Source organism: Nycticebus coucang, chromosome 6, assembly GCF_027406575.1.
Source record: "Nycticebus coucang isolate mNycCou1 chromosome 6, mNycCou1.pri, whole genome shotgun sequence".
In the NCBI taxonomy this organism is placed as follows: Eukaryota; Metazoa; Chordata; class Mammalia; order Primates; family Lorisidae; genus Nycticebus; species Nycticebus coucang.
In genome coordinates, this window is record NC_069785.1 from 114,118,672 (window position 1) to 114,134,967 (window position 16,296).

Below are 16,296 nucleotides of genomic sequence, written 5' to 3' on the forward strand. Positions count from 1 at the left end.
CTTCCACTGCTCTGGGGAAAGCTGAGTAATCTCTGGCAGTGTCAGACTCCATGGAGAGAAACCCAACTTCTGACCTGAGTTAGGGTCCCCTAACAGAGGTTAGGGGAATACCAGAACCAGAAGTTTTAGAAGAGAAAAAAATTAGCAAAGAAGTCTGGTAACATAAAAAATAAAGCTAGTTTAACACCCCAAAAGGATCACAATAGATCCACAGCAATGAAAGGAAATTTTAAAAATCTCAGAAAAGGAATTCAGAATATGGATGCCAAGTAAGATGTCTATCATTGAAGAGAATGATGAAAACCAACATGAAGAAGTCAAAAAAAAATATTTTGGACATAAAAAAATGAAAAAGTTTCTATAGAGATAGAGAACATAAGAAAAGATATAACACCTTAGAGATGAAAGTGTCATTTATGGAATTTCAAAATACATCAGAAAACTTCAACAACAGGCTAGAAAATGTGGAAGAATCTCATAGCTTGAGAACTAACCCAGTCAAAGATGCAGAGAAAAGAAGAAAGAGGAATGAATCATCACTCAAAGAAATACAGGACTATGTGAACCAAGCCAATATGTGAATTGTAAGTATCCTGGAGCAAAAGAAGGAAAACCTATTTGAGACAATTATTGAGGAAAATTTCCTTGATATTACCAGAGATTCAGATCTCCAGATACAAGGTGGTCATCAAACATTAGGAAGATTCAAAGCAAAATAGGACGCCTCCAAGAAGTAAAAATGAAGGAGAAAATTCTACAAACTGTAAAATGAGTGCAACAGCTAACCTAAAAAGAAAAACCATCAGGCTAACAACAGTCTTCTCAGCAGAAACCTTATAGGCCAGAATGGACTGGAGACCCATTTTTACTTTTATTACACCTGTGGTGCATCTTACGAGGGTATATGTGAATCCTAGTAAATGTGGAATGTAAAGGTCTTAGCAAAATAACTAAGAAAATGCCATGAAAGCTATGTTAACTAGTGTGATGAAAATGTGTCAAATGGTCTATGAACCAAGTATATGGTGCCCCATGATCATACTAATGTACACAGCTATGATTTAATAAAAAAATAAATAAAAAGAATAATGGTCAGCCAAAAATTGTGTTTCTTGAAAAACTAAATGATGAAGAATTGCTTTTCTAGATAAGCAAATGTCACTGCTAGACCTGCCCGACAGGAAATACTCAAAAGTGCACTATACACAGAACAGCACAATAGATACCCACTTCTATAAAAACATCTGAAAGTTAAAGGTTATAGCTCTTATAAACAACAGCATAAGAGGGAAACTAGAACAAGGTATCATGAAACATAATTAGAACAGAATGGTATGCCACACATCAATAATAATATTGAATGTGAATGGTCTTAATGTCCCATTTGAAAGACATTGACTAGATAAATTGATAAAGAAAAAAAAGAAACACAAGTCTAGCCTACAAGGACTCAAAAAGACTCAATGTTAAGGGGTATGAAAAAAAATACTACATGCAAATGGGAACCCAAAGCTAGCAGGTTAAGCCATTCTTATATCAAATAAAACAGACTTTAAATCAACGAGTAAAAAAAGAAAGAAAAATGCAGTCATTATATAATGATAAAAGGCAAAATTTGACAAGATGTAATCATCCTAAATATATGTACATCTAATACAGGAGCTCCAAGATTCACAAAAATAATGCCACTAGATCTAATAAACAGTAGCATCATAATTTCCAAGGACTTCAATGCCTCATTGACAGAATTGGATAGATTGTGGAAGCAGAAAATCAGTAAAGAAATACTAGTTTATATTGGATTCTAGAACAAATGGACTTAGCAGAAATTTACAGAATATTATACCTAAAAACTATTGACTGTACATTCTTCTCATTAGCAATGAGACATTTTCTGAGGTTGATCATACCTTATACCACAAAAAAAGTCTCAGAAAATTGAAAAAATCAAAATCATACTATATATTTTCTCAGAACATAGTGGACTAAAAATGAAAAATAAATTCAAGAGAAACTGTCAAATGTACATAAAGTCATGGAAATTAAATTTCTGGATTTTTAGATCAATAATAAAATGAAGATGGAAATTGAAAGATTCTGAAACTGAATGGAAAAAGGGACTGTCCTAAGAGAAAAATTTATAGCCTTAAATGTTTACATTAAAAAGATCACAAATTAATAAATTAATGCCAATATTAAGGAAATAGAAAAAGAAGAGCAAACTACACCCAAAGCTAGCAGAAGAAAACAAATAACAGGGATCAGAAAAATAAGTAAAATGGAAACAAACAAACAAAATAGGACCAAAGAAACAAACAAACAAACAAAAATGGTTCTTTAAAAGGTCAACAAAATTGATCTAGCTAGAGTAACCAGAAATAGTAGAGAAAGGACTCAAATAAGTTTTATCAGAAATTGAAACAGAATCTTACAACTGATACCAAGGAATACAAAATATCGTGCATAAATATTAAAAACACCTCTATGTGCACAAACTAGAAAGTCTAGAGGAAATGGATGAATTCCTAGAAGCATACATCCTCCCCAAATTGAATCAGAACAAAATAGAAATCTTGAACAGACTGGTAACAAGCAGCAAGACTGAAGCAATTAAAAAAAAAAAAAATCCACCCCTCCCCGAAATCTTCACTAGACTAGACAGAGTCACAGCTAAATTTTACCTTCAAAGAAAATGAATGGTACCTATCATTCAGAAATTATTCCATAGCATCAAGAAGGAGGGAATCCTCACTAACTTATTTTATGAAGCTGGTATCACCTTGATTTCAAAGCCAGGAAGGATACAACAACAAAAAAAATAAATAAATAAAACTACAGATCAATACCCCTTTTAAACATATATGAAAAAATCTTGAACAAAATATTAGCCAACTGAATTCAGCAGCACATCAAAAAGGCAATTCATCATGATCAAATGAGTTTGATCCCAGGAATGCAAGGATGGTTCACCATACATAAATCAATCAATAAATGTGACTCCCACATAAACAGAATAAAAATAAAATAAATAAATAAAAACAAAAACCACTTGACCATTTCAACAGATGCAGAGAATGCACTCAACAAAAATCTAGCACCCTTTCATAATAAAAACCATTAACAAATTAGACTTTAAAAGTATAAAAGCCATGTTTAACACACAGTTAAGAACCTATTGAATGGGGAAAGGTTGAGAGCATTCTCCATAAGAACTGGAAAAAGACAAAGGTGCACACTGTCACCACCTCCAGTCAACACAGTATGGAAGTCCTACACAGAGGAATCAGGTAAAAGAAGGAAATAAAGGGCATCCAAATCAGGGGAAAGGTCAAATTATCTTATACCTAGAAAACCCTAAAGATTCTGCCAAAAAACTTGTGGATCCACATTTTGGTCAAAGTCGGCAAGGATAAGGAGGTGAGATGTGACTGAGATGAAGAATTTTTTTTTTTATTTCAAAATATTAAGTGGGTACAAATGTTTTTGCTACATGGATAGCCTGCATAATGCTTGTGTTGGGATTTTCAGTGTGCCTCTCACTAGAATAGTGTTCACAGTACTCAATCAGTAAGTTTTTATCACTCATATGCCACTACCCTCTCTCCTTCTTAGTTTCCAATGTCTTTTTCATTTCTTTGTGTCCTTGTGCACCCATTGTATAACGTCTAATTATTAGTGAGAACAAGTACTGTTTTTTTTTCCATTCCTGAGCTACTTCGTCTCAGTCAAATCTCACATACCCAAGGAGCTTCTCATCCTTGCTGACTATGACCAAATGTGGATCCAGATCCTTTTCTTTGAGTTCCCTAAACACCAAAGCAGATACGCATAGCAGAGTTCTTTTGGATTTTGGGAAAACTGGGATGATGACAAAATGGCACCTTTAAATGTATGACCAGTGCTGAGCCCCAGTGGAAACTGCAAGAAAAGGAAAAAGTCAGCAATATTGATTTTGCCTTATTTAAGATGTTATCTTGTTCATTATAGACTTTTTTGCGTTAATCTTGATTTTTAAAATTTAGTACATTAAATTGCTATTTTTGGTGCTTCTTTAAAATTTGTACCTCAGGTGCAAATTTGATCTTAAATTTTTCATCCTGGTCTGTCTCTGGAAATTCTCCTTGTTTTATTAATTAGGCAGAACAATTTCCCTTTTATTTTTGTATCTGTCAGAGCCTAAGACCTATTTCTCTCAATAAAAATACCTCAGGAATATCTATATGTTAGCCATAATGAGATTTGAATGCTGGTTTTCTTCTCTGAAGTCTATCTGCCACTACACAAGGATTTCTTTCCTTACAGGTACATTTAAAGGAGCTCCCTGAAAGAATTTGTATAGCTTTTAACAATCTAGTCATAGCTTTTCATAGTCTCCTTGTGTTGAACTGCCACAGGATTAGAAGATTTTTCTTAATCAGAACTTTTTAAACACTTAATGTTGCATTATGCATCTATTTTTATGTGTTGATGACTCAATTAGAACAAAAATGGCTGAAGATGATGATCTCTCAGAGCACACAAACATGATTTTATAGTCTCAGAGACTAACTGCTGTAAAAGCATCCCATATTACACACAAATATTTTATATTCCAAAGGTTCTAAGAAATAAAGTATCTGCAGAAGTGAATTAGTATCATGTACAGAGGTGCCTACCCCCTGCAAATCTATGTAAGTTGTACTGCAGAGTTTTGGACGAGGCAGTAGTTAAGACACATTTATGGAAGGATGTGGGTTGAAAGTATAATTAGTGAGCACCATAAGCTCCACCTCCACATTCACCTGTCAGAGATCAATGAAGAATTGCAGATTAAGAAAGAAGTCATGTCCCCTGAGCCCAGCACATCTTACGAACCCAGATTCACAAAGCCATCTGAAATATGGGCACCTGCTTTTTCTTTTTTTTTCCCCCATGGAATACCACAAAAATGTTGTACAACATTCTCTTTCCTCCTATAGAGGACTGAAGAAGAAAAATAAAAATAAAGTTAGGGACCCATGTATGCAACCATCCATTCATCAAAAAAATGACTGCTATAATTCAGAAAATGTGGTTTGCATAACAAGATGAGAACATAAAGTCTCTGTGCTCATGTTTCTAACATCCAAATGGGGAACATAGACAGGCACACAACTAAAGTAACAGAATTGATGAGGACTGTTACAGAAACATAAGAAAAATGCAACGAGAGGTAGGTTCTAGGCTGGCAAAGGGGTAATTTTGAAGGGAAACCTTAAAACAAATAAGAATGTGAAGGATCAGTAAGGTGAGGATAAGAAAGAAATGGGGGAAGCAAGGAAGTCTTTTTTTTTAAATAAAATGTCTTTTTTATAATTTTGAATCAAACTGTACAGAAGCAACTTATGTAACCAAAACGTTTCTACCGCCATAATATTCTGAAATTTAAAAACAGAATTTTAAGCACCCTAAAACATAAACAATAAAAGCAAGGAAGGCCAATGGAACTTTTCATGATGATGAAAATGTTTTGTATCTGAACTTTCCAATACATAAGGTTACTGAACATTTGCAATGTGGCCAGTGTGAGGAACCCAGAATTTCATTTAACTTAACTTAAATTAGTTTAAAATTACATTTATATCACATTTAAATATCTAGTGACTACCTTACTAGACAGCACAGCTTTCCAGAAAAGAAATAATATATCCAAAGCACAGAAATTTGAAGGCATAGTTCATTATCACAGAATAGTGGGTGTTGAAAGTTATGAGGTTTTGGACATTGACAGAAATGGTGGAGAGTAGGATGTGACAAGGGATGGATCCAGATTATAAATGGTTTGGGTCCAGACTATAAATGGCCTTAAAAGCTAGTAACATACCAAGGAGTTTGGACACAATCCAGCCAGGTGTGTAGTTTTGAACTGCCACAGGTTAGAAAATTATTTTTATTATAAATACTTCAGGTATGTTGTTTTGAACAGTCACAGGTTAGAAAATTAAGTTTTATAATTGTTTATCATAAATACTTTCAGGAAAAGATGTGCCAGAATCATTTTTGAACAAGAAAGTGATATAGTAAAGGATTCTTTTAGACAATTACATTAGCTTTGATTGACATTTATAGATATTTAGTATTTGGGGTCATACTCAATATATATTTAAGGTGTGGGGACCAGAATTACTTGGGCTATGGGAGTTTTATTCCTCCCTGGCCACTCTGGGGTTCCAAAAAGATGAATATCGAACTTTATAAGTAAGATTTTTGTTTCTTGATATTTCTTGCCATATTCTTTAAGCTCCTAATTGCATTATGAGGCAAATAGTTCTTTTGAGGGGTATCCTAGAATATAAACCCACCAAGAATATGACAAACACAAATTTCTTAATACGGGGAACTGAGCTGCAATTGGTTTCATCTCAAACCAATTGGTTTTCACCTCAACCAGGACCTCGCCCCACACTCCTCACGTATTAACAGCAAATGTGTTTGTCTTAAAAATTGGGGGAGGAAAGCTTCGATGTAGTAACTATTCTTCTTTCCAAAATCAGTCTCTTACTTGCCTTCTCCTGGACATGTTTTCTAGGTCTGTTTTCAACAGAACAAGAGTGTGAAATAAAGTAACGAAGTGATTTGAAATGAATTTGTGATTTACCAACGCTTTCCAGCAGTGCTCCAGCAGAGACCGGAGCCAGACTGCTCCAGACTGATTCAGATCACAGTCTGCCATTTCCTGATGGTATGCACGTTGGCAAGTTATGTAACCCTTCTTTGCCTCAGCTCTCTGAGATGCAGATAACTGTAATTAGAAGACTGTTCCAAGAATTATGCAAGTTAACATATGAAGACTTCTCAGTTCCTAATTTGTGATAAGTGCTCAATGGGTGTTGAGTGCTTAGGTATCCTGTGATTATGCTTCCCAAGGCTCCCTGTAAGATCTGTTTATTAATGGTAATGGTAATTATTTAGACTCGCAACATGTGTATGCTTTATCAGCATTTTTACGTGAACTCTATAAGGCAGATACTATAATTCTTACATTTCTAGATAAGGTAACTTTTCCTAAATCACTAAGGTAGTAAGTGACAGAATCATGATTCAGATCTTTCAGTGAAATCATCAATACCCAGGTACTAAACAGACATAGTAAAGATGGCCCAAATGATAGTGTGTAAAATAAGAAAAGGGGCTAGTGAATAATAGATTTCATGGAATGAGCAGAAAAAATGAGATAAGTCAGCAACAAAGAAATATTGCCTATTTACTGGAATATTGGCAGACAATTTACTTTTACCTCTATTCTTGTCACATAACCATCCTAACTCAAGGTTCTGAAAGGCAATATGTACGTTGGAAATTGTGCATATCCTTAGTTACGGCAAAAGAACATTTTACACATTGATTAAAATTTGGCCACGTACATTTGAAGGCGACAAGGTACATTTTTGCCTGTGAGGACCAGCTAAGAACTAACTACAGCTTTTCTGTGCCTGGCTTTCCACCTTAGGATTAGCATCTGGCCTCACTTAGTCTGGCACATTGCTAGGATTTAAGCTTCAGGTACATTTTCCAGCTGAAGACCAATGCATTGCAGGCCAGACACTCCTTTCCTTAGGCTCCATAGCACCAGCAAAGAGATCTGTGCCTTGTAACTACCCTCTTTCTAGGCAGTTCCACATTCCTCACAGTGACTGCCCAGTCAATGCATTATTCTTCTTTGTAATTAGTATTGCTCTTATTTCCTATGATCTGTATTGAATTCAGTGCCAGATGCAATCTGTCTTTAAAAAGTGTGTTATAAGCAGTTCTCTGCTGCCGTTCCCTTGCTAGAGAACTGCAATGCACCAAGTGAATATAAATAAGTTTCAGCTCTGATTGTGTAAGTGGGGATGCATACCAAGTGACAGATTAAGGATTGCTGGAATGTTTCAAAATTCCAGTTTGGATCTACTACACCATGGTCATACAGGACTGATTGATATTTCGACCCAAGAAACAGCTTGGCACTGTCTCATCCACGTGCTCCAGAGACTGTCTAACAACATTAAACCTTGTAACTTTGTGTTCTGTAGGAACATGACCTGAAATGGTCTCATAAATCAGAAATGCTTTTTCCAATAGCTTCCAGAAAGAAGAAAAGAAAGAAAAAGATGTTTTGAGTATATTTATGTAAGACTGTCCTGTAAGTGTCTTAGAATAGTAGCAGTGTCTTTTTGAAGCTTAAACACTCATATGCACAGACTACCAACACATAAAAATGAAGACAGGATGATTTTCTTCTTTTTTTTCCTAATTTAAGGGGACTTTCAATTTCAGTGTGATCGGTTTCCTCTATTCCCTTCTGGTGGAGTACCAAAAAAGGTATATTTTCCCCATATGTTGCGTGAAAGTCTCCCAATTGACTGATGGCACAGAGGAATGAGTCCTGCAACAAAATACTCTAATAAGGAGGACCACTTACACTCTCATGGCAAGTGGCAATCTTTATTTCTTCCACCAAAGCTTATATAGGCACATAAATTAATCTATAAACACATGACTTAAACCTTGGCCTCAGGCCTTTTACTGCCTGGTACTTACGGGCCTACGGACAAATCAGATACTGATAACCATTTTACTAACATTATCTAAAGCTATCCTTATGGGCTAAGGTTTAACCAGATTAACTGATAACTACTTCACTAAAGTTATTCTTACGCTAAGTAATCAAAAACAAAACCACAAAACAAGATTCTGGGGCAATAAGATGTTTGAATGTTTGACCATCTGAAAGCTGTTAATTATCTTTAGAGAGTAGTCAGGAAAATCCTGAGATATACAGGTCTGCAGCCCTACCTCCACAAAGCTCAGCCCTAAATCACTTTTACATGATTAGGTTCTAAGCCACATGTGGAGTTCTAACCAGGACTTTTTCTTTTCTAACTCACAAAAGACTTTAAACTTGCCTTCACAAAATGGAACCATTTAAATGTTTACTTATAGGCTTTTTGCCTATAATTCCCCGTTTTTTGTTTTTTTATTGTGGTTTTGAGCATTTATATCACTCATTATTAATGCAAAAATTGCAACATGGTGATCATTTTCTTTCTTTGCTTGATTAACTTTCTTACCTATAATATATAAAATTAAACATAAAATTAACAACAATGCAAATGAACCAAGAGAACTTCCAATAAGCCTGTTAATTTTGGGTAATGTGTTTAACTGTTCAATACCATCAGCAATGCCTTGTAAGATTTGATCACCATCAACTTTCTCTAATTTCTGTTGAAAAGTAGAATATACCTCATGCTGCAAATTAACAATATCAACCGTTAAATTTCCATGATTTAACAAATGCTTCCTAACTTTCTCCCAAGGAAATTTTGTTTCATTATATTTTATGGGGTAATACAAAAAGTAGTCATGTTACAATCACATTTAAGTTTGATTTGCTTTTTTAAACTAACCAATTCATCACCCATCATAACAATAGCCTGTTGCACATCAGAAATGTCGTTAGATATTTCAGTATCCCTCTGTTTTTGAGCAGACCACAATTGTTCAGAGTTCTTATGCCATACAGCAACAAAATTTTGAGTCTTTATTTTCTGAGTCAAGGCTACACCAGCAGTTGTGGCGGTTGCAGTTACCGCAATAATCCCCAAGAAGGCAGCAATCAGTCCAATGAACTGGTGACTTCTTTTCAGGATTCGCTCAGATAACAGCTGCAATATTGACAGAGCTGAGGAGTCTTGCCAAGGTCTTGCCAAGTTCACCAGCAGCCACACTCCAGTTTGAGCTCTCAATAAATACAGTTGTTCCTTATTCGCATCCTTTGTTCTGGGCAGAACTGTTTGTCTCTCTCTTCGGGTTGATCCCAACTTGATTCTCTCCATTCTGGCAGCCAACTTCTCCTCTGTCATCTTCTTCCTCCTTGGCACACAGCTCAGTGAGGCCATGTCAGAGCTTTAGATGTTTATCGGGAACCCAAAGTTTAGTATGTCCTGTGGAAATATAAGCATAACCTCTTCCCCAACGTATAACATTTGCTGGAATCCTAGTATTAGTTAATGTGTCCTTGTAATATACCAGCTGGTTTAACGAGGGCGGGGGTAACTATTACCCAGTATTTATATGCTGGAGTTTCATTTTTCTCATTCATGTTCAAAAAATTTAAAGTAAAAAAGAGCTGAAGATAGTCTATTTCTATGGGGGTAACAATGTATTGCTCTCCCCCTTTTTTCTGTTTGAGAAACATTTCTTTTAATGTTCGATTTTGTCTTTCAGTTATAGCTTGACCTGCACTGTTACCAGGTATACCTGTGATATGTTTACTATTGTGGATTTTTAAAAAATCTTGACATTTATTAGAAATGTAAGCAGAACCATTATCTGTTTTTATAGTTTGCAGCTGCCAATAAGTGAGAAATTACAGCACCAGCTTTTTCTGATGACATTGCTGAAGCCCGTGAAAAATGAGAGTAAGTATCTACAGAGTGATGAATATACTTTAGCTTTCCAAATTCTGGAATCTGTGTAACATTCAGGATTGACTTCCTCAGGCAAATGTGCAGCTGTTAAAGGTTGACAAGTAGGGCAAGAGCATACAATCGCTCGTGCTGTATGCCATGAAATGTCATGTCTTCTTTTTAAAGCTTAGCATTAGTATGATGTACAATATGCTCATGCTGAGCTGTAGAAACAGCCTATTAATTGATTGATTTCCCATAGAAATGGTTCCTGGTAAATTAGAATGAGCTCGAATGTGAGTAATGTAAATCGGAAAAACTCTATTTCTGATTAATTGTTGAAGAGATAAAAATAACAAAGTAAGCTCTTCAGTACTAGTAGGTAAAGTGACCATCTCAATATTTTGCATAGTATAAGTACTGCATGACAAATCACTGACAATGTTTTTTGCCTATACCCATATTAAGTTAACCCCACAGCTTAGTACTGTGGCCTGTGCGTAGTGAGTGTTCAAGCCAGTGATCAAATACCCTTGACAAAGACTCAGCAAGGCACATGATGTAGTTACCCTGGAGTGAGACCAGGTCACAGCTGGTGATTCAGCTGGGGCTGGCATGTATGTGAAATGGCAGGTGACCATCACTTAAATGGGTTTGACTGATTGACACATTGAAAATGTTTTAGTATCCTAAAACTTCTGATTACGGTTTCACGTTATTGGTCCATCAAATGCAATATTACTAATGCAGATATATTTAACTTAGGAAAACTTTGATGAGACTCTCTCCTCTCTTTATTTATATCAGTTTAAACCTATTAAAGTGAGAAACATTGAAAAATTAGACATGACTCCAGATACCACTGACCTTTTCTTCTCTGATTATTGACCACACCCATGGATCCCTTTGGGATTCATTTTCGAACTTTCAATCCTTAGTCCATCTGATACCTTTTCCTGAATATCAAACATCTTTATGAAGTTTAAAGTTTGTTTCCCAATGGTTTATTTTCACTAATATTAATGCACACAGCATTTTCAGAGAAATCGTACAGCAAATTGTGCTAATGGGCACATTTATCTATACATTGAACACACACACACACATACACATATATATATACTGTATATCATACACACATATGCACTTACAGAGAAACAGGTTTAACTTAGACATTACAACTTACCGACTGTTCATTTTGCCACTGTAATTTTAGAATGGTAATATTGTCTCAAATCAGCTGATTGGAAAGTGTTTATGTTATGTCTATACAATTTGAAAATAATTCAGAGAAATTTATGTATGTATATATATTTTCAACTAGTTATTTCTGTTGTATAGAACAAAAAATGTTTGATTATTTTTCATAGTTCAATTGATTGGGCAATATCATAAAGTAATTTAAAATAAATATCACCTCATTTCTTTGGCCTGTGTTGAACTCAAATAACCTTGTTATAAGGGGAACATGAGTTCCCTGTGGACCCACAAGAAGGGCCAGTGTTGCAATAGGTACCCTGCTTATTGTTAACATATCCCTCTGAGAAGTTTGTCTCCCAGAATGACTATGAAAAGAGACAAAGGATAGATTTTCCAAGAATGGGTAGGGCAAATATGCCTCCTCACATAAAGAGAGGAAAAACCTGAACAATAATTTTTTTAATTGCTAAATTATTTTTTTTGTTTGTTTCTTCAGTTATTTTATATGCCAGACACAGCAAAATAGAGACAAATGAAACATTGTTTCTGTTTTCAAGAGCTACACTAGCAAACTGAGGGTATAACAGGCTATCCCATAAATGGAACATACACAGTAGGATGCGAGCCCTCCAGGAACTCAAACTTTGGCTAAACCATAAGACTAAGCCTAGAAAGCCCCAGTGCCTAAGGATACTGGTGTGAACCACAGTGGTTATAAAAGGTCAAACAGGATTCAGACTGATGAGGAATGGAATAGCTAAGGAAGGCCCACTGGGGACATGGGATTTGAGCCGGACTTGAAGAACCATTTGCAGCCAGGGAAGGCAAGAGTAAGAGCCATTGAGTTGGAAATGAACATTGCATTTTGGGAGAATATGAAGGCAATGTATGTGATTGAAATATGGGAGCATGAGATGAGGTTGAATGAGACACATGCATCAAAAAGACAGAGGCCTTCCTGATGTGGCCGGGAATTTGGACTTGATTCACAAACAATGGAGAAAAGCTGGGTTTCAATCTGAGTTGAGACTTTACGAATGTTCTATATTTCCCCAAGCTTTGTGATGAGTGCATCACTTTTTCTTAAGTAATGGTTTCAGATTAAAGCAGAAAAAGCATTACAAATTAAACTGATCATGTTTATTTTGTTATGAAAGATGTAAGGGAAGAAAAAGCCTAACAACAATGGCAAAAGTGATGTAGATTTTAATGAACTTCTTTCTCCCTTGTGTTCATTAACCCCTGTTTTCATAAATAAGTGAATACAATTTAGCCACAGAATAATTATGATCTTCTGCAGAAATACTGTAAAGAACCGTTTGACTCAATTCCACCCACCTTAATTCCCCACTCTTCTAATATGACTTCTGAGCTTCTTCCTACTGGCGTGCTTCTCAGTTCAAAAGGAAAACAAATGAGTTTGAACAAAAAATATTTGAACTTCCTGAAATTAGACTACTAAATCACTTTTCTCCTTCTCTCCTTCTCCAGGCAAGTCCAAGGAAGTGAGTTTGAACATTTATTTTATTAACAAAGTCATTCTTGTTTAGGAGGCATTTGGGGAACCTGGGGGTACAAATTACTGACAGAAAAATATTCACTTTTTTATTAATTCACTGTAATGTTTTCTCACTTGATTCTGAAATTTTGCACAAGCTAATTGGCTGAAACAGTAAAAAATTTTTTAAACAACTTGGCAGAATAATGCTTTATTGCTTTGGTGGTTGATAGTAATAATATTAATAATAGCTACTTTTCATTTAAAAGTTTACTGAGTTCCAGCTGCTCCAAGCACTTTTTCTACATCATCTCATTTAATTCTCAACAACCATCCTGTAAGTTATTATTAATTTCACAAATAGATAAATTAAAGCTTAGAAAAGTTAATAAGCAGTTTTTGCTCTGCAGTGTAATATGTGCTATAAAAATGGTCAGGCTTACTAAAACACCGCGCAGAGCATCCTAATAATCAAAGGAAAACATTCCTATTGTCCTATGATCTTTAGAAATTTTTCTCAAAACACTAAAATCACTATAACCATCATAAATGTATCAGGAAGTGAAAAATGGTTAAAAAGTACTATTTATTGGGTTTTTAACTTACCAAGAGTAGATTAAGCAGGGCCTGCCTTTTTCTTGTCATGTAACTTATTATACGGAGTGAACATTTTTTCCATGCTTTGAAAATTATTGCTCTTTTCTATGTTTGGATAAACTTCGAACACATCATCATTTGCTTTTTCAATGTGAAATATCTTTAAAAATTCCTTTAAGGTGACATTTATTGCTAGTATCACTTCCTCTGAGCCATTATTTTTTTAATTGCAATAACTTTCCTGATTGATGTCTGTAAGTTCACCTTTGTGAAGTCCCTGAGGCTACACATTGGAGCCTTTGTTGAATAGCTGCAGGAAACATTGTCATAGTCAGCTATTCCTTCTGTAACTTCCTTTATGCTCAATTCACTTCCGGCAGTATCATTTCTGTTTTCTTGCTGCACTTTTATCTTTGTTGGTCAACTCTTTCCTTTGATTATCAATTTTTGTAAAAGGCATGCATGTGAGTTTTGTATTGAGAGACCAGAAGGCACCATAATTGCCCTGAGTTTTATAACACACAGTAGCCAATCACAAATGGACTTGGAAAGAAGTGATGTGATTGGACACTGATCATGATGTCCATCTGTGATTAACACAGTGCTTTGTGGACTGAGGAGCTATAGTAAAGTTTGTACTTTACACAATTACTTGCACTTAATATACACGGTAATTGAAATTTGAACCACACTGTTGGGAGATAGTATTATTTAACTAAATTGTGGCAAATGAAATTCCTACATAGCAGGACCAGAAAAGTGAGGATTGCCTGGAATTGCTTATGTTGATGCACCTAGTAGTGATAAGGCCAATATTGGAATTCTTGTTTGAATAGCTCCTAAATCCAGGCTTTGATGAATGTCTTGCAATTTATTTAGAAATTCATGCCTCACCAGAGGTAAGCAGCTTCTTATTCCAGGGGGAGGTATCTGTAGAGAAGAGACAAATGTATAGGGGAATAGGGAGGGAGGAGAAAGGGAGAGGAAGAAAAAGAAAGACAAAATATGCCAAAAAGCCTGCAAGACCAAGAGAACAAACAGACCAGATAAGAGCAAGTAAGAGTGATAAAACAGGAGGAGAAGGACACAAAAAAGGGCAGAGAAGGAAGTTCAGCCTTGCAGAATAGTGATGCAAAGATTGGTGTTAAGTACCAGAATGCTATTTACGCACTGCTCCCTGCCTTCTTTCCTTATCTAAATTCTGAGCTCCATAACTAATGAAAAGATACCATATTGATTTTTCATTTCCTTGTGCCTGAAACACTACGTGACCCAACCCCACACATTAATTTTGAATGAACTTGAAAATTATAATATTGACAAGGAGTTGAAGTTGATCTTGTGTTATTGAATAATTGATATAGAAATAAAAGTGCATATTATAAAATATTCACTTTTCTCCTTCTTCAAGATAATTTCCACATGATTAAAGAAGCAAATATAAAATTCTAATCAACATCTGGGTACTAGGGGGATTGCAGGATCAAACGGTAGGTCCACTTTTAGTTCCTTAAATATTCTCCAAACTTCTTTCCAAAAAGGCCATATTAGCTTGCATTCCCACCAGCAGCGTAGAAGTGTTCCCTTCTCTCCACATCCATGCCAACATCTCTAATTTTGGAATTTTGTTATCTGGGCTAAATTACTGGTGTTAGATGATATGGCAAAGTGGTTTTGATTTGCATTTCTCTGATGATTAAAGATGATGAGCATTTTGTAAGCCTTGTGTCTCTCTTCTCCAGAGAAGTTTCTGTTCAAGTCTCTTGCCCACATAGAAATGGGGATTTTTTTTTTCTCATTGATTAGTTTGAGCTCTCTGTGGATTCTAGTCATCAGACCTTTGTCAGAAGCATAGCCTGCAAATATATTTTCCCATTCTGAAGGCTATCTGTTTGCTTTATTTACTGTGCTCTTGGCTATGCAAAAGCTTTTTAGTTTGATCAGATCCCAGTAATACAATTTTGGTGTTGCTTCAATTGCCTGGGGGGTTTTCCTCATAAAAACTTCTCCCAGGCCAATTTGTTCATGCGTTTTTCCTGCACTGTCTTCTAACATTTTTATAGTTTCATGTCTTAAATTTAGATCTTTTATCCAGTGAGACTCAATCTTTGTTAATGGTGAGAGATGGGGGTCCATTTTCATTGTTCTACATGTTGCCAGCCAGTTTATCAGCACCATTTGTTAAATAGGGAATCTTTCTCCCATTGAATGTTTTGATAGGTTTGTCAAAGATCAAATAAGTGTCTAGGTTCATCTCTTGGTTCTCTCTTCTGTTCCAGACATCTACCACTTTATTTTTGTACCAGTACCAGGCTGCTTTGATCACTATAGATTTAATAGTATAGCCTGAAGGCTGGTAATGTAATTCCTCCTGATCTGTTTTTATTTCTGAGTAGTGTATATACTATTTGAGGTTTTTGCTGTTTCCATATGAAATGAAATATTTTCAAGCTCTTTAAAGTATGATGATGGTACCTTAAGACGGATCTCAATAAATCTGTAGATTGCTTTGGGTAGTATAAACATTGTCATAGTCAGCTATTCCTTTTTTAACAATGATGGTCAAAAATCATTTTACAACAAAGACAT